This window comes from Pleurodeles waltl, chromosome 3_1 (genome assembly GCF_031143425.1).
Source record: "Pleurodeles waltl isolate 20211129_DDA chromosome 3_1, aPleWal1.hap1.20221129, whole genome shotgun sequence".
NCBI lineage: Eukaryota > Metazoa > Chordata > Amphibia > Caudata > Salamandridae > Pleurodeles > Pleurodeles waltl.
This window is the reverse complement of record NC_090440.1, coordinates 1,666,323,274-1,666,346,532: the sequence shown is the minus strand read 5'-3', so window position 1 is coordinate 1,666,346,532 and position 23,259 is coordinate 1,666,323,274. Positions and strand designations below refer to the sequence as shown.

The 23,259-nt window shown below is 46.2% G+C and overlaps 1 protein-coding gene across 1 annotated transcript in view; it reads right to left on the bottom strand.

Moving 5' to 3' along the window:
* The window catches only part of MTX2 (metaxin 2), a 331,615-nt gene that overhangs the window by 299,230 nt on the left and 9,126 nt on the right, over window positions 1-23,259 (bottom strand). The window lies entirely within an intron of this gene.

Here is a 23,259-nt window from a genome sequence, read left to right as displayed (position 1 = left end):
CAAAGCAGTTAAAGATGGCTCTTCCATTAGTAGTGATCAATAGGGGAAGTATAGTTAAGTCAGTAATTATATGGTGCCTGAACAGCAGCCAATTCTGCCCACCTACACCAAAGAAGAGATCAATTTCACAAAGGAAATGAGAGATCAATTTAAAGAAAAAAAGTGAAGCAATATATCAGCCTAACAAGGGTCAAAAATGCAAATTTAAAGGGCCACTGACCCCATGGCCCAGCCAAAAAAGCACCCTGATTAAACAGGCATTGTGTGCTTTCACACATTTGACTACCTGTGACATGCAGCAATCGATGCCGGGGCATTAAATGACACTCAATCTAAACAAATATTTTTTTTAAACTGGGTTAATAGCACATATTTTATTCCAAGGTGAAATAAATGTTGATAAACACACTTCTGATGATCATTTATGAGCTAGCAAGGGGACAGAGACCAGGGATGACTGTGGATGCCAACGGAGAGGGTTCTGTTATGCTTCAGAATTCGGATAATCACTGTAATCGCTGACGGGTTTAAAAGAGAAAGATGAGGTCCGTCTGGGGAAAGCGGATAGGCGAGGCAGGCGAGACAGAGGCCACTCGGAGGGAGACCCAGGAGCAAGCACTAGTGCAGAGTGATGCACAATACCGCAGTTCCAGAGTGCTTTAAAAGGCCACACTATTCTTAAATCCAACCATGTCATCCTATTAACTGCAGATTTACGGACTACGGACATGGTGTTTGTAAACTAAATACAAGGAACAGTGGGTACGCCCCATTATGGTGTGGCTCTCGTTATTCTGGCTTCCGTAGAGGCTCTTCAATCGTCAACTTTATGCTGAGAGACTGCGATTGCTGTGCATGGTTTTCTGCCTTTTTTTAAAATAAAATGCTGTACCTCTTCTGTTGTATCAAAGTGAGCATTGGACAGGAAAGTATCCGTTTAGCCTCCCCACATAGAGAACCAACTTGTTTCTAACCACTTTGAGAGAATTTGGCACAGTCATTTGTGTTTAGGTGCCAGGGGAAGCTTCAACTCTCACCCTTTCTACGCCCTCCTAGATGTGCATAAAGGATGTCAAGTCTACTCGTTCGTTCCAAAAAAAAGGGGGGGGGAAGTGCACTTAGGTGGAAAATGGTTCCGGTTCTTAATTAAGGGTACCCCCGTTCAAAGCAAACTCACAATCTACTCGTTCGTTCAAAAAAAAAAGGGGGGTGGGGGGGAGTGCACTTAGGTGGAAAATGGTTCCGGTTCTTAATTAAGGGTACCCCCTTTCAAAGCAAACTCACAATATCAGTTCCGCCACTGCTTAGAATCAAGACTATGTGGACCAGACTCTAAGCTAGAAGGTAAACAGATGGAGATATTACTGTACAATGATAATGGTGTTAATACAAGCAGCACCGTTCATTAGTACTGATAATAAAGAGACTAGAAATACAGCTTTTAGTGTATCACAATAGGCCACCGCCCAGCTGCACAATCTACCTCAGCAGTTCCTGCTGCTCAGTAAATAACAAAGGAGGATATCATCAGAAGCCCCTTCAGTTTTCCTGACTAATTCGGCAGCATTCAAGCTAAAACTGGAAGCATTGGCTATTTGTAGTGATTGCAGGCTTTCGGAAAAAAAATCCGACATTGCCACCACCTTGATATCAAAACCACGGTAGGGTATGGTTTATGTAATTTTCAGCCTCAAATTTAGGCTCTTCGTGATAAGGAGAACAATGCATCCATTAACTTCTTTTCTGGGAATGGATGGAACAGTGCGTCTGGAAACCTGAGTAAAGTTTAGCGACGCATAGGCTCATTGTTCAACAGCACACATTTCAGAATGTGCTTGTGCCCCACTTTTCAAAAGAAAATTAAATAACAATCACATTTTTTTTCAGTTATGACAATGCAAAATGATCAAAGAATCATAAGTCATGTCAAAGAGCATTCAATCAATCAAAGAAATTTGTAGAGCGCGATACTCACCTGTGAGGGTCTCAAGGCGCTGGGGGGGGGGGGGGGGGGGCGGGGGTAAGGAGGGTCACTGGTCGAACAGCCAAGTCTTGAGGTTCTTTCTGAAGACCAGTAGGTCTTTGGTTTTGTGAAGGTCGATGGGGAGGGTTTTCCAGGTTTTGGGGGCGAGGTAGGAGAAGGACCTGCCTCCTGTGGTGGTGTGCTGGATGCGGGGGACTGTGGCTAGGGCGAGGTCGGCTGATCGGAGGTTGCGTGTGGGAGTGTGGAAGTTTACTCTTTCATTGAGGTAGGTTGGGCCGGTGTTGTGGAGGGATTTGTGTGCGTGGATGAGGATCTTGAATGTGATTCTCTTGTCTATGGGGAGCCAGTGTAGGGATTTGAGGTGTGGTGAGATTCGTTCGTGTCGGGGGAGGCCAAGGACGAGGCGCGAGGCTGTGTTCTGGATTCTTTGGAGTTTGCGTTTGAGTGTGGTGCCGGCGTAGAGGGCGCTGCCGTAGTCCAGTCTGCTGCTGATGAGTGCATGGGTGACTGTCTTTCTGGTTTCTGTGGGGATCCATTTGAAGGATTTTTTTAGGATACGGAGTGTGTGGAAGCAGCAGGAGGTTAGAGCATTGATTTGCTGTGCCATGGAGAGGGAGGGGTCGAGGATGATGCCGAGGTTGCATGCGTGGGTTGCGGGGGTGGGTGCGGGGCCTAGGGCGTTGGGCCACCAGGAGTCGTCCCATGTGGTTTTGTTGGGGCCGAAGATGATGACTTCGGTTTTGTTTGAGTTGAGCTTGAGATGGTTAGTGGTCATCCAGTTGGCGGTGTCTAGAAGAGCGCGTGTAGGTTGGTTTTGGCAGTGGTGGGGTTGCGGGTGAGAGGATGAGTTGGGTGTCATCTGCATATGAGAGGATGGTGATTCCGTGTGCTCGGAGAATGTTGGCTAGGGGGATCATGTAGATGTTGAAGAGTGTGGGGCTGAGGAAGGACCCTTGGGGGTCTCCACAGGTGATCTTGGTAGTGTTGGAGTGGAAGGGCGGGAGGCGGACTCTCTGGGTTCGGTTGGAGAGGAAGGAAGAGAGCCAGTCTAAGGCTTTGTGGCAGATTCCTATGTTGTGGAGGCATGTGCGGAGTGTGAGGTGGCAGACGGTGTCAAAGGCTGCGGAGAGGTCTAGGAGGATGAGTGCAACGGTCTCGCCTTTGTCGACTTTGGTCCTGATGTCGTCAGTGCATGCGATGAGGGCGGTTTCTGTGCTGTGGTTCTTGCGGAATCTAGATTGTGAGGGGTCAAGGGTGTTGGTTGCTTCGAGGAAGTGGGATAGGCGAGTGTTGACCAATTTCTCTGCAACCTTGGTGGGGAACGGGAGGAGGGAGATGGGGCGGTAGTTGGAGAGGATCTCCGGGTCGGCTTGTTTTTTTTTTTAGGAGAGCGGTAATATCCGCGTGCTTCCAGGGGTCTGGGTAGGTGGCGAAGTCGAAAGAGGAGTTGATTATGTTGTAGAGGGGGCGATGGTAGGGCTAGCTTTGTTGTAGATGCGGTGTGTACAGGGGTTGGAGGGGGAACCGGAGTGGATGGAGGATTCAGTATTTGAGAGTATTTTTACAATTCAGCAGTTTTTACACACTGTGCAAAGATATCAAAGTGTTGCTCCCTATTTCCTCTGTTATAGCCACACTCAAAAGTAGATGTCACTCATGTCCAAAGGTCTCAAAGGTTTTCATTCCTGTGTATTAATTCCTTACAGAAAGAAGTAATAAGCAGTTTTGAGGCAAACAGTGGAAAAATTATATCTAGATCTCAAATGTCCCTAATTTTCCCGGTCAATGATGCCTCCACCCAAAGATACTGTAAGAGCTTGTACAACAACCTAAGTAACCTACGTAAGTTGACTGTAAGACCAACATCTTCCTCAAGAGGAGCATCCATTTTTGTGTTTAATACCTAAATGCCTTTCTTTTTCCACACTAGCTTACATTTGGAAGGCACACTTGCAGAGAAAACCAATTGATCATAAAAACAAACTATTTTCTGAAATGCTGGTGGCTTCAGAATCTGTACCCAAGCTCAACCGGCACCCAGGGAAACCTACCAAACCTGCACAACCCTGAAATCTAGGCACATAGGCGATTCTACAGTGGTGTGTCTTGGCTGGCAGTTTTGTTTTACCCAGAACCCCTTGCAAACCTCAAACTTTGTATATATAAGTACATTTCCCTCACATTTCTGTGATGGAAAGTTCTGGTATCTCCATGGTGCCACACATTTCTTATCAGCCAGCGTTCCACCAAGTCTCCAAATGAAAACAGCACCTAGTGCCCGTGACAGAAAGGGCCCAAAACTTAAGGAGGAACCATTATCTCCTGTCAAAAAAATTGATTTGATTTGGCAATTGGGTTGCTGGGGTACTTGGGCCCAGGCTCAGTGCCCACCAAAAGAGTTCTACCAAACCCAGATATTTCTGAAAATTAGACACCTGTGGGAGTCCAGGGTGCAGGGCCTCGTGTGGATACCCTAATGTTTTTTTACCCACAATGCCCTGCAAACCACAAACTTTGCCTAGAACTGAGCATTTTCCTTGCATTTTTGTAAAGTAAACTTGCGGAATCAGGAAGGATCAACAATATTCCTACCACCGAGCCCAAATGCGCACATAAAAACATAACCCCACTAGAGCCTGTGACACAAAAGAATTCAACCAGGGTCAAAGGAAGTCATCGTGGGAGAACCTCTCCATGCCCTCCCACCTCCTCACGGGGGACATGGGGGAAGAGTGGTGCAGAAAGACTAATCTGACGCAGAATGTGTGTGCGTGTGGGGGTGGGGTGAGCCCAAACCCAGGTCTTTGGAGCTGTTCCCCTACTAAAAAAAACTACTACCATATCAATATCCCTGGCATCTAGTGGGATTTCTGCTCCTTCAGTGAGTTGGGGGTTGGGGGAGGGTAGGGTGGTGCTGAACACCCCCATTCACACTCTGAGGGGGCAAAAAGACTACTAGGTCCAGGGAAGGAGGAAAGCACATGTTCATGCCATTAGAGCCACCCTCCCAACAAAAACTACTGCCATGAAAAACCCTGGTAGGCCTAGAAAAATCATAAAAATGTTACCACACCTGCAGGTCGAGCAGCTTGAATAGTCTACTCAACCTAATTGAAATGTACTTGACCCAGAAACTGGTCTCAAATTGTGTGATCCTAGCCAAATATTGTATTTTACAGTCGCCTATTTTTTCATTCTCACATGAGTGCACCTTCAAATATGTGAGTTCAACATTCCGCTGTAAAAAAATCATCTTTTGTTTTATTAAATACACTAAACATTTGCTCCATGTTTAATAAATCTAGCCCACATATAGGGTATGCATTATCCATGCATGACTTGTCTCTTACTTCACTAATAGCTTTGCTATCACAGCGGGAGTGTTTCTCAGTTTATGTTTAAACACTCACTTTTAATAAGTATGGGCCAGATGTAAGTACAAATCAATTTGCGACTTGCAAATTGCGAGTCCTTCCGACTCGCAATTTGCAACTCGCAAACTGGTATGCAGAAAGGTGCCTCAGACACCTTCTGCGACTCGCTATGGGGTCGCAAAGACCCACCTCATAAATATTTATGAGGTGGGTCGCAGTTTGCGACCCCATAGCGAGTCTAGGCACTCACGAGGATGGTGGGCTGCGGGAGACAGCAGACCACCATGTCCGTGACTGCTTTTAAATAAAGCAGTTTTTTTTTTCTCTTTGCAGCCCGTTTTCCTTAAAGGAAAACGAGCTGCAAATAGAAAAAATACCGCAACCTTTTTGTTTCGGTTTTTTTCAGACCACTGCCTGCTCTGAAAAAATAATTTTGTGAGCATTCACATAGGGGAAGGGGTCCCATGGGGACCCCTTCCCGTTTGCGAATGAGTTACCATCCACTTCAAGTGGATGGTAACTGCGAGTTGATTTGCGACCGCTTTTGCGGTCACAAATCAACTCTACATCGCGGTGCAAATCGCAAATAGGAAGGGAACACCCCTTCCTATTTGCGAGTCGGAAACACATTTTGCGAGTCGGTACCGACTCGCAAAATGTGTTTCTGCATCGCGTAAGGGCTTTTGCGCCTCTGCGAGGCACAAAAGCCTTCCTACATCTGGTCCCAAATTACTAAAGCATGATATGGTAGCACACTGTCATATACAGACAGTAAATTTCCAGGAAATGTCCAAAAACCTTCCCACTAACTTGCAGCATTAATGATACAACTATATAGAGTATTAACAATAAGCTGTGAGAATTGGGTTTCAGAAAATATTTATCATTTGCACATCACCAAGTAAAGTGTTAAGACTTTTTTTCATCCTATTAAAAAACACATTTTCATCACACATAAGTACAAAAAATGTTCATTCACAGCTACGGAAAAATATTTTGAAATGTTTGTAAAGTTGACTTAGTTATACAAATGTTGTGTGTTAGGAAAAACCTGATACCAAAAGCATTTCACTTCACATAGGTCAGACAGTTCACCTTACAAAATCACAAAATCCTGGAACTCTGCAGTCACTAAACCAAGCATTGTTATATGAACTCTGCAGTCACAAGGAAAAGTATTTGCATTGCAAGAAGACAAACTGACTTTTGACCTCTGTCTCGGAACACAGAGCAAATGTGACAAGATTAAGATATAAAGGCAGATTTCTGGAGCCCTGCCTGGTGTCTAGTGGGCTTCTTGTCCCAAGGTGGGGACAGATTTGGGGTGCCACTAGGGAGGGCATAGAGATTAACTGGGTTTGGGACAGCAAGCAGAGGTCCATGTCTAGCAGCCATCCCTCCCCCAAATGAATACTGCCATATAAACATTCTGGTGCCTAAAGGGCTTGTTCCCCATTGCATGGGAGGCAGACAGAGTGAACATCCCCATCCCCACCCTCCTCCCAGGAGTGACGAGCAGAATGAATAACTGAGCCTGGGGGACAGGGAGCACAACATGCCCATGCCCAGAGAGGTCGCAACCCTCCTGGAAGCCTCATTCTTGATTGCATAGTGGAGGATCATGTGCCCAGTGCAATCCCCAAGCATGAATCCACTATGGAAAGGAAGAAGAAGGGGGCATTGTTCATTTTCCTACGTGCCTCACCCATGATTATTGGTACTCAGGGGCAGAGTGATCCCACCAGTACCAATAAAACGTTAAAACAGACCCTGGCCCTCATTACGACCCTGGCGGTGGGTGATAAAGTGGTGGTAACACCACCAACAGGCTGGCGGTAAGTACCACCAGATTAGGACCATGTCGGTGATGACTCCCATAGACAGCCAATGAACCACGCCAACAGACACCACGGCGGTAGCCACCAACAGCCAGGCAGAAGACAAAGTACCACCCACCATATTTTGACCCTGCAATCTGCCACCTTTTCCGGGGCGGTATCAACCCCAACAAAAGCCTGGAGGAAACTGAGCTCGGAAGTGAAAGGACTCACCATTGGAGACACAGGGGAGAATCATGCCGCCATGGAACCCGAACTGCATGTTTTCTTCCGATGATCTTCTACGTTATGCTCCACCTGGAACACCAACGACGACGGTGAATACAGCCGCCTACCACACAAGGAAGGGTGGGAGAAAAACGAGAGTGACACACACACCCATCACACACACCCGACACACACACACCATACACACAACCAGCTGCACAAGAAAAACAATTTGTCCCCAAAAAACAGCAGAATAATGCAGGGACAACAGGAATTGACTAATCAGAGCAACATAAAAATTAATAATTCGGTTTGTCAATGAAACAGATATGTAAACATGTACACAAAGGGACACTGCCCAGTCCAATGTTCAAAGGACCCACGTGGCCACAGGGCACAGTCTAAGGCCCAACTCGAATCCTGACCACATCTGGATAGAACACTGCAGGGGCATCAGTTTGCAAACAGGCAAGTACCTCGGGGGAGGGGGGTGGAACCTCAGCCGGATGCAGGAACAAGCCCACTGGTTCTGGAGGGGGCAACAAGCCGATTGCTTTGTCCTGGGGAGTGCAAGGCCACAGTCTCTCAAGTGGGTGTCTTTCCCACTGGTTCTGGAGGGGGCAACATGCCCATTGCTTTGTCCTGGGGAGTGCAAGGCCACAGTCTCTAGAGTGGGTGTTTTTCCTACTGGTTCTGGAGGGGGCAACATGCCCATTGCTTTGTCCTGGGGAGTGCAAGGCCACAGTCTCTCAAGTGGGTGTCTTTCCCACTGGTTCTGGCGGGGAGACCATGCCCATTGCTTTGTCCTGGGGAGTGCAAGGCCACAGTCTCTCAAGTGGGTGTCTTTCCCACTAGTTCTGGAGGGGGTAGCCCGTACAGTAGCCCCTGGAGTGTGGACTACATGGCGTCTGCCGGCAGTGATGGCTGCACTGTGGTGGTGGTTGGAGGAGGCTCCTGGGCAGCCCCTGCACTCACTTATGGCTGCATGGTGGTGGTTGTTGGAGGAGGCACCTGGGCTGCCCCTGCACTCACTAATGACTGCACATCCACAGCTGGTGGTGGGGGCCCATGAGAGCTAGTGGTGGTGGCAGTGTTAGCCTGACAGCTTCCACTGAAGTAGAGCGCCTCATCTCCTCCTCTTCATGAGTCGGGGATCCCTTACCCTTCCTGGCAGGGGTGAATGGGCTCTTCCCCTCTCTGCCTGGTGGTGCAGGCTCCTTCCCCTTCCTCACAGCTGATTCAGGCTCCTTCCCATTCTTAAAGCTAGCGCAGGCTCCTCCCCTTCTTCACAGCTGGTGCAGGCTCCTTCCCCTTCCTCATGGCTGGTGCAGGCCCCTTCCCCTTCCTCACAGCTGGTGCAGGACTCTGCCCCTTCCTCACAGCTGATGCAGGACTCTTCCCTTTCATCCTTGGTGGTGCTGGCTCCTTCCCCTTCGGTGTTGTACGTCTGATACCCTTACCACCATGAGTAGGTGGTGCTACCACTGTCCCGGTGGACCGTTTGGTTGAGGTGCTGGGCTGTGTCCTTGGTACTCTGCCCATACATGCAGGACGGGAGGAAGGGGAAGGAAGAGGTCAAATATGGAAAGGAAAAGTTTTTTAGGGATGGTTTGATGGGAGGAGGGAGGAGTGATGGGAGTGGAGGATGAGGGAGTGGTTGCTGGAGGTGTATGTCTGCTGGATTTGGGTGCAGGTGCATGGGCTGTATGCTGATGTGATGTGGACGGCTGGTGGATGTCTGACTGCTTGCGTTTGTGTCCTTTACAGGAACGAGGGGGGAACAGACACAGTGGGAGAGGACACAGGGGACGTGTGCATGGATGTTGTGGCGGTGGCTGCCAGTGTGGTATGTGTTCTGCTTGGTGTGGTGATGCCGATAGTGGATGTAGATGTAGTGCATGCAGTGAGTGTGGACGTAACTGGGAGGGAGGTGGAGGAGAAGGAGGGGGGAGACAGTGGAGGCTGTGGATGTTGTCGTGTCTGCAACGGTATGTTGTTTGTGAGAGTGCCTGTGGGATGAAGTGTGGTGCTTGTGTTTGCCTGTGCCACTTTTGTGTGTTGCCTCGTGCGCATGCTCGTCTGTCTGTGTGCTTGGGATGGGTTGGAGTTGAGGAGAATAATTGTACTGGGAAGTGGGAGTTAGAGGGAGGGAAGGTACAAACAGGGACAATGGCTGCCATCAGAGAGGAGGCCAGAGACTGAATCAATCTCTGTTGGACTGCCAAACTAACATAAAAGCCCTCCAGGAATGCACTGCATTGCTGTATTCGGGATGCCAGCCCCTGGATGGCATTCACAATGGTTGACTGCCTTACAGAGATGGATCTCAGGAGGTCAATAGACTCCTCACTCAGGGACGCAGGGCTCACTGGGGAAGGGCCTGAGGTGCCTGGGGCGAAGGAGATGCCCCCCCTCCTGGGTGAGCAGGCACGGGCAACTCGCTGAGGGGCTACTGGGAGGGCGGTGCTGGTACCGGGGATGGCGGCTGTACCTGCAGCTGGGGTGGTCACAGAGGTGTCCGCCACCACCAGGAAGCACCCATCGGAGGAGGTATCAGAGTCTGTGTTGTCCCCTCCAGTCTCCGCTGTGGTGCTCCCCTCACCCTTCGTCCCACTTGTTCCAGGGATGTGGAATTCCTATCGCCCGACGCCCGGGACATCTTGTTTGGGGTCAAGGGCAACAAGTTTTTATGTTTACTTTGTCCTTGGGACAAGTAGGCCCAACCCCCTGCAGCACGAACCCTTTGGCTGCCTGTTTACAGAGAGTGGAACTCTCTGCAGTTGAGGTAATGTGTTTCCAAAAGATAATGCTGTTCGAACTTGTATTTATGGTTCATTATTTGAAAGCCTTCATTATTAGGGTGCGTGCTGTAAATAAATGTTTTAAGGTCACACTTCACTACTGACGTTGGTTCCAGTACAAAAAAAAAAAAACGTGTACACACGTTTGAAAAGTTTAGGCTAAGAGGCTAAGTATAATGCTCCCAGAATGCTCTCTGATTATATGCAAATGAAGTGTCATTTAGTAAAATGTGTTGAGGCATGCTAGTATTTCCCAAAAATATTTCTAATGGAAAATCAGTGTAACCATTTTCAACACGATTATGGGAAGCATGAAAATAAACAAACACTGACAAAGCCAACTGATCTGACATATTTTTATAAGTCTTTTAGTTTCATCAATGCGTGTCTTGACATGGCTTTTGTAACACTTTATTGTTGTGGGAGCTACCAGGCCCTCAACATTGTAACAAACATTGGCAAACCCCCCCAAAAAAGTTTTTGAACTCTTAAAGCACACGTTGCCACCAGCGGCATAACAAAGGCCCCGCAGCCGCCCTCCAGGGGGCCCCTTCAGCACAGCACCTGCCCTGAGTGAGTCTGGAGAGGGGGCTCCTCCATGTTCTTTGCAAAGGGGCACCCTCCAGTTTCGTTACGTCACTGATTGCCACTGTAGTTCCTGACACTGAACAAAACTACTTTGTGTGGCAATATGATCCTTGTGGAAGAGCAGAATGCGATCACTCACAGTAAAGCCAGCCGAAAGAGAGAGAAATAGAAGTTTAATAAAAACAAAATGTCTTTGTTAACACCAGACCTAATTAGGGACCAAGACCCACATGTAGGTAGCTTTTTGCCTGTCGCAAACAGCGACTTTCGCTGTTTGCGAAGTGCAAAAAGCACATTGCGATGCACAAACCCAGTTTTGCGATTCAGTAACCTGGTTACCGAATCACAAAACGGGTTTGCGACTCGCAATTAGTAAGGGGTGTTCCCTTCCTAATTGCAACTCGCAGTGCAATGTAGGATTGTTTTGTGACCACGAACGCGGGCGCAAACCAATCGCAGTTTGCACCCATTTCAAATGGGTGCTAACACTTTCGCAAAAGGGAAGGGATCCCCATGGGACCCCTTCCCCCATTGTGAATGTCACTGTAAACATTTTTTCAGAGCAGGCAGTGGTCCTGCGGAACACTGCCTGCTCTGAAAAAATGAAACGAAAACGTTTCATTTTTCGTTTTTGTTATGCATCTCGTTTTCCTTTAAGGAAAACGGGCTGCATTACAAAAAAAAACAAAAAAAACTGCTTTATTGAAAAGCAGTCACAGACATGGTGGTCTGCTGTCTCCAGCAGGCCAGCATTCGCGAGGGGGGTCGCAAATTGCGACCCACCTCATGATTATTCATGATGTGGGCATTTGCGAAGCCCTTGCAAATCACAGATGGTGTCAAGGACACCATCCTACATTCTGATTTGAGACTCGCAATTTGCAGGTCACAAATCTGAACCTACCTACTTGTGGCCCCAAATTCTTAAAGAAAGTCACAAAAGTGCACCCATGGTATATGTCGTACCCCTATAAAATATTTGTGAACTGTATTTTAGCATGGGTAAATACGATGTGTAGATTTGCTCATGTGAAAATCTATTGAGCATTTGCAAGTTAATTTTCCCTCCAGCCACTTTCTTCCCAACCCTGGAAGAAGTTCTAATTCTGCCATTGTCAGGAGTAAATGTCCAACCTTTCTTATTATGGGAAAATATTAGAGAGAAGCTGGTAAAAATCTTTAAAACATGCAGGTTAGTAGGTTTGCAGACTCAAAGGCATTCCAGCCCTGGAACTATTGCTTACTGCTTCCTCCAGCCCCAGTATGCAGATCTGCAGAAAGGTGGCAAAATAAGGAAATTGCTACAGTAGGGATTGAAACTCCAAGTATTCAAGCCCTACTATGGTAGTAGCCCTGGCATAATCAGAGAGGCTATTAATTGCAGGCATAATTTGTCGCCACACTACATGGCACCAAAGGGACAAGTAGATCTTTTTACAGGACAAGTAGATTTGAGAAGCAACCTGTCCCCTGGACAAGTAGATATTTTAATAAATTCCACACCCCTGTGTTCCCTCGGAGTCGGTGGACTCTGCCTTCAGGGTCCTGTAGGATGAAGCTCCCTCTGTCGCCGGTGCCTATGCACTCCGCCAGATGATGCTAATGCACACAAGGACAGAACAAGAAAAGGGGGGGGGAGAGAGACAAAGGATACACTGGGTCAATGACTGCACCAACACCCTGTTGGCGTACACAGCACCCTCACACACAGGGAACAGACCTACGCACTATGCATTGCACTACCAGTGAAATGACTTGTCACCAAGGCATGATGAGGAGCACACACCGCCAACTGCAGCACACCTGGGACCCACGCAGCCCTGCCTTGAAGTAAATACTAACAAGCTAGGTTACCTGTATTTGTCATTCAACAAATACCCTTCAGAGGACCTACGCTACTAAGTCTGGCCTGGCCTTAGGGGCACCCACTAACACACAACCACCACCCGGATATCACCCCACCAGCCATAAGTTGTAATGATACCCACTGTAGTGGCTGCTGTGATTCCCTCAAGCGCCAATCCAGCTCAGGGTACGCCACCGCCAGTATGCAGGCCATCAGGGGGGTCAGGGTCCAACGGGCACCACTTCCTCGTTGGGAGGCCATCCCAAGCTGGGCCTCCGCGGTCTTCCGTGCCCAGCATCTCAGGTCCTCCCATCGTTTCCGACAATGGGTGCTCTGCCTTCCGTAGACCCCCAGGGTCAGCATGTCCTTGGCGATGGCACGCCATAATCCCTTCTTTTGTTGGGTGCTGACCTGCAGAGATAATACATACAGGAGAACTCCATTAAACAAACAGTCCAGCCTATCACACACATGGCCCACCATACCCAATCCCAACACCATTGGCACACACATAGGCCAGCTCACAACGTGTACACAACAATCCCCTCTCCCAGCCCCCACCCACCCCTACACGATGCCTTCACACACATCTCCATGCATCCATGCCACACGCATCGTGCCCACAGTGTACTCACCTGTTGGTCTGGAGGCCCGTACAGCAGTCCGTGCTGGGGTAGGGCCTCATCCACCAGTCGCTCCAACTCCTCAGAAGTGAAGGCTGGGGCCCTTTCCCCGGTCCATGGTACGTTCCAGACATAGGTCACAGCAGCACATGCAGTGTAGGTCTTCTCCTGTGGAAGGTCAGGAAATAAGTGAGGATTGAGATAGAAAACGGCAGTCACGTCCGCAGCGGCGTATACCGTCACTGCCGGCTTACCCCATAGGGGCCAATATTATCCAATGAGGAATTGCACGGCAGTTCACGACCGCATACCACCACGGCGCACAATGTCGGCAGAATTACCTCACTTCCACCTGTCCCTCCACACAGGACAGGCGGTCACCATTTCGGGGAGGGGGTGTGAACAGGCCGATAATTGCTGCATCACAGCATAAAAAGGCACATACTATTAAATTACACTGTCCCAAAACATGATTGCACAATGTGGACTGCTGTTGTGGTATAGTTGTTCAAATTGTGACAGCCTACTCACTCGTGTCCCTTAGATACCTACCGCTGCAGTTGAATAGGAGATGGAGACATACCCCATGTACAGACACATGGTGGACTTAGCTACACTGTAGGACAGGCACATTATACTCACCTATAGACTGGACAGGGCCACAATCATAGAGCTGTATGCCCAGTTGGAGCCGGACCTGTTCTCAGCTATCCGTCATCCCACTGGGATCCCCCCTCTTGTGCAGGTTCTATCAGCGATCCATTTCCTGGCAACTAGTTCTTTCCAAGTGACAGTGGGCTTGGCAGTAGGAATGTCACAGCCAATGTTCTCAATCGTACTGGCAAGAGCCTTGTCCACCCTGGTAAAACACATGTGCAGCTACAATGCTTTCCCCAAGGTGGAAGATTTGGCCACTGTGAAGACTGGATTTTACGCAATGGGACATATCCCCAATATTATTGGGGCGATTGACGGTACACATATTGCGTTTGTCCCCCCCTGCAGAATGAACAGGTGTACAGGAATCGTAAGAGTTTCTAATCCATGAATGTGCAGATGATGTCCCTGGTGGACCAGTAGATCTCCCACGTCAATGCTAAATATCCAGGGTCAGTGCATGATGCCTGTTGTCCTGAGGAATGGCAGCATCCCAAATGTGATGGCCCAACTACAGAGGCACAGGGTGTGGCTTATTGGTGAGCCTTGGTCCCCACACAGTATATGTTGGTATATGCCTCTGCTGTTAGCCAAATAGGAGTAGTGTGTGGCTAAATGTTGTCCCTCAATATCTGCAAGTGACTCTGTCTACCCAAACCTATTGTGACTGCTGACCCCTGTGAAGAATGCCAGGACAAGGGCTGAAGAACGTTATAATGAGGCACATGGGCAAACCAGAAGGATAATTGAGAGGACCTTCGGCCTCCTGAAGGCCAAGTTCAGGTGCCTCCATCTGACAGGTGGATCCCTGTGCTACTCACCTAAGAAGGTCTGCCAGAGAGTAGTGGCATGTTGCATGTTGCACAACCTGGCCGTCAGACCTTTTCTGCATGAGACTGGAGATGCCCCTGTGGCAGCAGTGGACCCTGAGGACAGTGAGGATGAGGAGGTTGGGGATGAGGATGTGGACAACAGAACATTAGAGATCCGTCAGTACTTCCAATGACACACAGGTGAGACAGTGCAACTTCACATTTCTATGACTATTGTTGTATTCTGTGTGGCACTGGCATGCTGGCATTACCCACTTGTTTCCTCTACTTACTGTCACCTAAGGATTATCAATTTATAGATGTTGGTGATATGACAACAATGTTGTGATGTGATAACAACAGCCAGCAACAGGTCATTCATTCTATGCTCTCACGATGTACAGTTCTTTTACAATGGATGTAGCTGTTTCAATCAATACAAATTTGCAATACATGAAATACTAGCAGTCGAGTTTTGTCCAAGGGTGCTTATTGTAGTGCTAAGAAAAAGAGGGGACAGTGCAATGGAATGGGGTGATGATGAAGGAAAGTCCAAGGTATTGTTCTAGTCTGTTTGTAGCACAGGTGCAGTGTCCAAGGGGACATAGGAAGGGGAGCAATGGCAGTTCAAGGTGGTCAAGGTGACAGAGTGGGACACAAAGTGAGCTTGGAAATTGTCTCTGGCTTCTGTCTGGGTCACAGAGAACATTTGCGGGGTGGTTCACCTTCTGCAAGGGTAGGGATGCTGGTGGCCTGTGGGTCCTGTGGTGGGGCCTCCTGGCCACTAGCGGCAGCGGAAGTGAAGGGCTGTTCAGTTGACTGGCTAGTGGTAGGGGCCCACTGCTGTGCTGTTGCCTCCCTCATGATGTTGGCCATGTCTGCCAGCACACCTGCTATGAAGATCAGGGTAGTGTTAATGGCAAGTCCTCCCTGATACCCTGATACTGTCCCCTCTTGCTGCCACCTCTTCTCCTGCACGTTGTCAAATATCTGGCCCATCGTGTCCTGGGAATGTTGATAGGCTCCCAGGATCTCGGAGAGTGCCTCCTGGAGAGCCGGTTCCCTGCTCCTGTCCTCCCCCTGGCACACAGCAGTCCTTCCAGTGTCCCTATTGGCCTGTGCCTCTGTCCCTTGAACAGTGTGCCCGCTGCCACAGACCCCAGGTCCCCGACTGTCTTGTGGGCGAGGTGTGGCCTGGAGTCCCTGTACAGGTGGGCACACTGCTGACTGACGTGTCCTGGGGACAGAGTTGTGGGTACGCTGGGTGGGTGATGTGGTGTTGGTTCCTGATGGGGGGGGCTCTGTGGTGGTCTATGAGTGGGCTTGGGTGACCGGCTGTCCAGTGGTCCCTGATGGGCCAGGTAGGTCCTCCAGATCCATAAGTCCAGAGTTGCTGTCATCACTGGGGGCCTCTTCTGTTGGGGGACTCTATAGTGGTGGCACCTCCTCTCCACTGAGATTGGTTGGGGTACCTGTGAGGATGTAAATGATGTATAATGCTTCAAGTGGATGACATTTGTACTTCCGTAGCTTCCTCTCTATGGTTGGTGTTGCCCTGCCAGCTTTTGCTTGTGTATGGTGACATATTGTGGTTATGTTGGTTTCCCTACGGTGTGCATGCTTTAGTGATGGGTATCCTTGCAGGGTTGGGAGGGCTGTCCATGCATTGGTATGACATGTAGGGTTTGGCATTGTGGTTAGTCATATGTGTAGATGCAGTGTGTGGGATGGTGTGGAGTGATGGGAGTGAGGGTGAGGGTGTGTGTTGGCATGCAGGTATGGGGGGTGATAAGTGTTAAATGTTGACTTACCAGTGTCCAGTCCTCTGGCTACTCCAGCGAGTTCCTCAGGATGCAGTATTGCCAGTACCTGCTCCTCCCATGCTGTGAGCTGTGGGGGAGTAGGTGGGGGTTTACCGCCAGGCCTCTGTAATGGGAGCTGGTGTCTTGCCGCTATGGTATGTACCTTCCCCCGTAGGTCGTTCCACCTCTTCCTGATGTTGTCCCTTGTTCTTGGGTGCTGTCCCACAGCACTGACCCTGTCCACGATTCCCCGCCATAGCTCCATCTTCCTTGATATAGATATCTGCTGTACCTGTGCTCCAAACAGCTGTGGCTCTACCCTGACAATTTCCTCCACCATGACCCTTAACGGGGGTGCCTTTGTGGTGCTATGTATGTTGTGTGATGTGTGTTGTTGAGGGTGTGTTGGGTAATGTGGTGGGGTGTGTGATGCGGAGTGCATGAGGGGTGTATGGGTGTATATGGTGTGTGTCTAGTTGTCTCTGTGCTCTTCTTCTCAGTCTCCTGGCAGTAATTGTTGTTCATAAAGGGTTGTGGGTAATGTGTGTGTATGTTTTATAGTGCTGTGGGTGTGGTGTGTGTATGGTTGTCAGGTGTGTATTTTTCATATTGGTCAATGTAGTGTTCTTTTGTATGTGGGTGTCCATTCTGAGCGCTGAGGTATGTACCGCTAATGGTTTACCGCCGCTGAATGTCCGCCGTGGTGATTCGTGGGTCATAATGTGATGGCCGTTGTTTTGTTGGCCTAACGTTATGGGTTTTGGGACCGCCACTTCGGCACTGACCTTTGGTCTGGCAGATTTGTGTTTGTGGCTGAATTCTGTCGGATTGGTGTGTGTGTGACATAATATGGTGAATGGATATCCGCCACCGGGGAGGTAAGTTGGCGGCCGTCAGCGTGGCGGTAAGCGGAATTTACCGCCAGTGTCATTAGGGTCTATATCATTAGAACATATACATTGTGCAGTACACGCTGGCATTACAGCAAAACTCAAAGAAATCCAGCTCGTGATGCAAAAGAAGCAGTTCGCTAGCATCCTGACTTCGATTTTGAGGAAAACAATGTTTCAGATTTAAAAAACGGAGGCATTTTCTTTTTCAATACCAAAGATAACTCACTCTCTCCGCAGCACTACAGACTTAGTGCTGAGGACATCAACGGTCATTCTCAGCACTTACAAAGTTAAGGTGAAGGATATATTTTTGCCAGGCACATTGCAAATATTCAACTACTCCAATCAACTACAGCCAGGTAAGATTTCCTATACTTTATATGTTAGGTTTTCTTGCTTAAATAAAGAGTGAATTATTTATCCAGTTTCATTATTTCCCTATTAATACCATTCAATGACAGAGGATAGGTAATGACAAAATGCAGTCAAAAGGCCAAAATGTGATGCAAGCCCTAGCAGAAAGATGATGTGAACTGTTACTTCAAACCAGATGCAGGAACATTTGACATGATAAACTCTTTCAAAAACACCAAAGCTAAATTTCAATGCTGCCTGTCAGAATCAGCAACATCTCTTGGATGAAACAGAAGGATATTAGAACACCACGTGGTGCTGGTACTGTTAAAGGCACAAAAACAACGTGAGGACCACAAGCTATTTTCTTTGTCATTGCACAAATCCACATGTGCAGTATTCACGCATAGGTTTATGTAATGTAGACGAGTAGAATTGTATTTTCAACACAAGGTATTTATTTTGACAGGGAAAGAATCAATCAAAATAAGATAAACTGCTTTATCTCTGGACATAATTTAGCTGTGCATCTCCTTTATAATGTTAATATAATTATGACTCATCCAAAAAACACATCATTAACAGAAGGCTCTTCACTCTTTGCTACCTACTTAAGCAATTCCTGGGGTTTTAAAGGAGGTTAGTCAGTGGCTAAAAGAGGTCTGCATCAGATATGCATCTCTCTTAATCAGCAGGTTAAACATCCCATACCTCATTATTATCCCTTGCACCAAGCAAGATGAAACAGAACATAGGCCAATAAACCCAAGTCAGATTGTGATATGTGAAGAAAGGACCCTGCAAGCCTAGAGAGAAAAGAAAAAACCAAAGTCTAGAAATGAAAAAAGGAACAAAAATATGAGAAATAGAAAACATAATTAACAACCAACAATAAAACGGGGTCTGAGTTGTAAGGGAATGCTCGGAGTAAAAAAGTGTTTTTTAGGATATTTTCTATCAGAGAACTTGTATGGATGTTGGTGCCAGGATATATTTCCCTAGCAGTTCTGTAATCTAAATTCTGCGTGTGTTGAACAGCATAGTAAAGCTAACATCTGTATGGTCTTTAACAATAATACATACTTTAAGCCAGAAGGCTTTCTATTCCTGGGGTTTAGTGGGGCATAGTGTGCAACTAGAGTGTTGTATTCACAATGGGTTGGATGATAAGTGTGCTAGAGGTTTTCGCTACGAAAGTATTGAAGTCGCAGTCTCAAACCATTTAATTGTAATTGTATGTATATAGCACTTACTACCCCTGACGAGGCATCAAAGCGCTTTTCGTGGAGTAGCACGCTACTCAAGAAACCAAAAGGATTAGTGGTGGATTACTATAGGGAAATATGAGTACAGTATTACTATGAGTTGATTTGAGCAGAATGATATGTGAGTCTGTTAGTAGGTTTGAACAGAATGAAGGATGGAAGAAATCAGAAGTGTTAATTGGGAGTTTATAGTAACAGGATGGGGCTCATGATAAATAAAGGAGAGATGGAGGAGGCAAGAGTCTGTAGACAGGGGTTAGGGATGGGAGAATATAGTAGCGTTGTTTGTGAGATCATAGTAGTAAACTGAGATTCGGATGAGCCAGGAGCAGTAGAGGAGGGAAGAGTTTAGGCAGGGATATTTTGGAGATCATCGTAGTAGAATGGGTCTGGAATGAGTCAGAGAGTGAGGATGGAGGGCAGATTGATAGGGGTAAAGGGTGATGGGGAGACAGAGTAAAGTTTACAAGAGTGAATGTTTTAAATTATATTTTGTTTTCTTCCTCTTGTACATTAGGAGTAATAAATAAATAGATACGTAAATACACAGTAAGGGAATATATGTGTAAGGAATATAATAATGGAAATAATATTTTGAGATTTAAAATTGTGTTGTATTAACACAGAGTTTCAAGATTAGCAATATTTGAGGTTAATTTATTTGTGTACTTTCCTAGCATTATTTTACCTTTCCTCAATTTTCCATTGTGAAATGCTTGCTAATTAAATAATTAGGATAACATTTGCTCATTGTGATAGCTAAAATGAAAGTAGGGATTCATAAGTATCTAATCTAACAACTTATCTAAGAACTATGCAATGACCTATGAACATGTTATGCACAGAATAATATACACCTATATAGTATACAGACATGTACACATACTTTGTATACATACTTGTATTTACATTAATGCACACATATACACACACATACATTTAACCATGAGTAAATAAACATTTGTTAAACAGTTTTAAACAGTATGTACATCTTTTATTATTATGAAATAGTAATTATTCCTATTTCTTAAAGACATGCACATAACTAGATATATAAACATAATCAGATTATAAATATTTACCAACACAGGCACACGTAGTCCATTGCTGTTCGGATATGGTGGTTATGAAGGAAAGAGCCAACTCTCTAGTAGTCTTCTGAAGACCAGATTATCTGTGGATTCTATATTTTGGGGTGACTAATTCCATAGTTTGGCAGCTTGAACAGAGAAGTATGTACCACTGATAGTCTTATTCTTGCATGGTGGTGTTTTAAGTTGGGGTGCCAATCATGAGCAGAGATTTCTTTGTTGAATGTATTTGGTGATTTTATTCCTGATGAAAACTGGTCCTGTTCTATGTATTGCTTTGTAGGCGATACAAAGCAGCTTGAAGGTGTGTCTTATGACAACCAGTAACCAATATAGTGTCTTCAAGGCACTGGAGATGTGGGCTTGAGGCTTTACATGTAGTAGTAGTCTGGCAGCCGAGTTCTGGATGCGTTGTAGTTTTTTCATAGTAGAGAGAGATGATCCGTGGTAAAGGCCATTGGCTTAATCTAGTTTAGATAGTACCACGGATATAGTAGCCTGGACCTTGTGTGGAGATCCGAGGTGGGGGAAGATGCGTTGCAGAGTTTTCAAGGGGATGAAGCTTGATTGTGCTAATTTGTCTACTTGGGCATTCATTGTAAACTTGGAATCCATGGTACTTCCAAGTTTTTTAACTGCCTTATATACTAGAGGAGGGGGTCCCAGATCGTCAGGCCAGGCGCATAGTGGGTCATAATTTTTCCAATCACCACATGTGAGTATTTCCTTTTTGAGAGCATTCACTTTGAGATGGCTCTAAGTCATCCAGTGATCAATGATTCTGAGGTAACTGAAAATTTTGAGTTTGAAATGGCTTTGGGGCGTTTCAATTTAAGGAGCATTTGTGTGTCATCTGCATAGTTGTAGCATGGGAGTTGAAATTTGTTGATCAATTCTGGTAATGACATCATGTAGATGTTGAAAAGCATAGGTGAGATGATTGAACCCCTGTTTTTGTGAAGTAGAGTTTGGATGAGACAGGGGGAGATCAGATGACATTTGTTCTGTTTTGAAGGTAGGATGTGATCCAGTCGAGAGCAGTTCCTTCTATGTCGGCTTTGTGGAGTCTTTTTATTAGTGTGTCATGGTCAACAGTGTCAAAGGCAGCTGAGAGGTCCAACAGAAGTACTGCAGCAACTCCACTACGGTCAACTGTGTTTTAAAGATAATCCCAGGTTGCAATGAGTGCAGATTCAGTGCCTCTTCCTGGGTGGAATCCAGTTTGGTTGTCTGCGGTCAACTGTGTTTTAAAGAGCATCCCAGATTGCGATGAGTGCAGATTCAGTGCCTCTTCCTGGGTGAAATCCAGTTTGGTAGTCTGAAAGTATAGAGTTATCGTCAATGAATTGTGACATCTGGGTGAATACTGCTCTCTCTATCAGTTTGCCCGAGGAAAGGTCCATTTGTAATCAGTCTGTAGTTGTTGGGGTCCTGTGGGTCTAGGTTTGCTTTCTTTAATAACGGATATAAGTATGTCTTTTTCAGGTCTTCAGGAAAAGTTCCTGTAGTTAACAAAATATTGATGATTCTGCTTACAGGTGTTGCAGCAGAAGTAGATAAAAGAATGTTCTTGAAGATGTGTGCTGGACAAGGGTTGGAAGGGCTGCCGGAAGGCCTGCATGCTTTGACGAAATCCATAAATTCAATTTGTGCTATTAATTTGAAGAAGTGCAGATGCAGGGATGCCTTACTCCTGGAGGGGATTTTAGGAAACGGGTTGCTGCTGGTGGTTTTCCTTTGTTTTAAATAGGAGTCCAATTTGTCTGCCTTAGTTGTGTAATGATTTGCCAGTTTGTCTGTGAATTCTTGAGTAATGGGATGAGTTCCTTCCATGCATTTAGGTTCTCAAAATGTATTGAGAATTTTATAAAACTCTTTATTAGCAGATTTAGCATTTTGAATTCTGTCTGAGTAGTACCTTTTTTTAACTTTTTTGATTGTTGATCTGTATATTCTGTTAAGTTTGTGTAGGTAAAGTTTGTCTTGATTATTGCTGGTTTTGAGCCAGGTTCGTTGCAGCATTCTGATATGTTGTTTTATGTTATACATTTAATGCACTATATTTAATGCAAAGAACATATGTTCTATACCTCACTTGTTTTTCCTCTAGTACAGGCAGTCTATGCAGTCCCATCACAGTCTGGATAAGAGAACCATTATGGACAGTCACACATGACACAAATATAATTCCCACAGACCACACTGTATTTCCGCAGTCTCCCAACTAAGCCCTCCTGCATGGTGTAGCAGACTACAAGACCGCCAATGCACTTTGGTGCCTCGTCAGGGGTGTGATGTACTACATAAATGCAAAAAAATGAATAAGATGACATTTTGTAAAATGTCTTCTTATTCAGGGGACAGAATGCCTCTTAAATCTATTTGTCTAAATAAGCAGCCTGCCCCATTTGATACCATGCAGTGAAGTGACAAATTATGCCAGTTTGTCATATCAGAACTCTTGTGATATACTGTCTGATTATGCCAGTGCTAATTGTCTGTTCAGGTTTGGGAATCAGAAAGGCTTTGATTATGCCAGTTTTCTAATTATACCAAAAGCTGAACATACCAGGTTGTACTATTTGAATAGTCACAGGCTACTTTCTGAATGGCGTCTGGTAAGGGCCATTTCTGATCAGAGCTGAGCTGAATATAACAGCGCCTTTGTTACACCAAATGTTCTGATATAGGAGACTTCTGGATGTTCTATTTTTTAAGTGTATAAGATGTATAAAATGCTTCTTACAATAGTTTCTGAAACGTTTCTGGTGCAATGATTCGGTAGGTTTACCTTCAACTATTCACTTGATTTCAAAAGAGCGTTACTGTAAATAAACACGGATTACATTTGAGGTCCATAACTTAGGTGGCCAACTACAGATCAACAAAAGACACACAGTCTGGCCTTCTATTGGGTAATTCTTAGGCACATTACTTGTTGTCACTCTGCCTCAATTCTCTTGCTTACCAAAATTGAAAATATATACCAGGTCCTAGATCAATAGCCCTTTACATTTTACAAGTAGACGCACAGTGCAGTCTTATCAAAGCCAAAATGGTAAGAGCCCAATTCTCAAAGTTATTTACGTATGAAAGAATAGTTTTTTTAATTGTTTGTTTATTG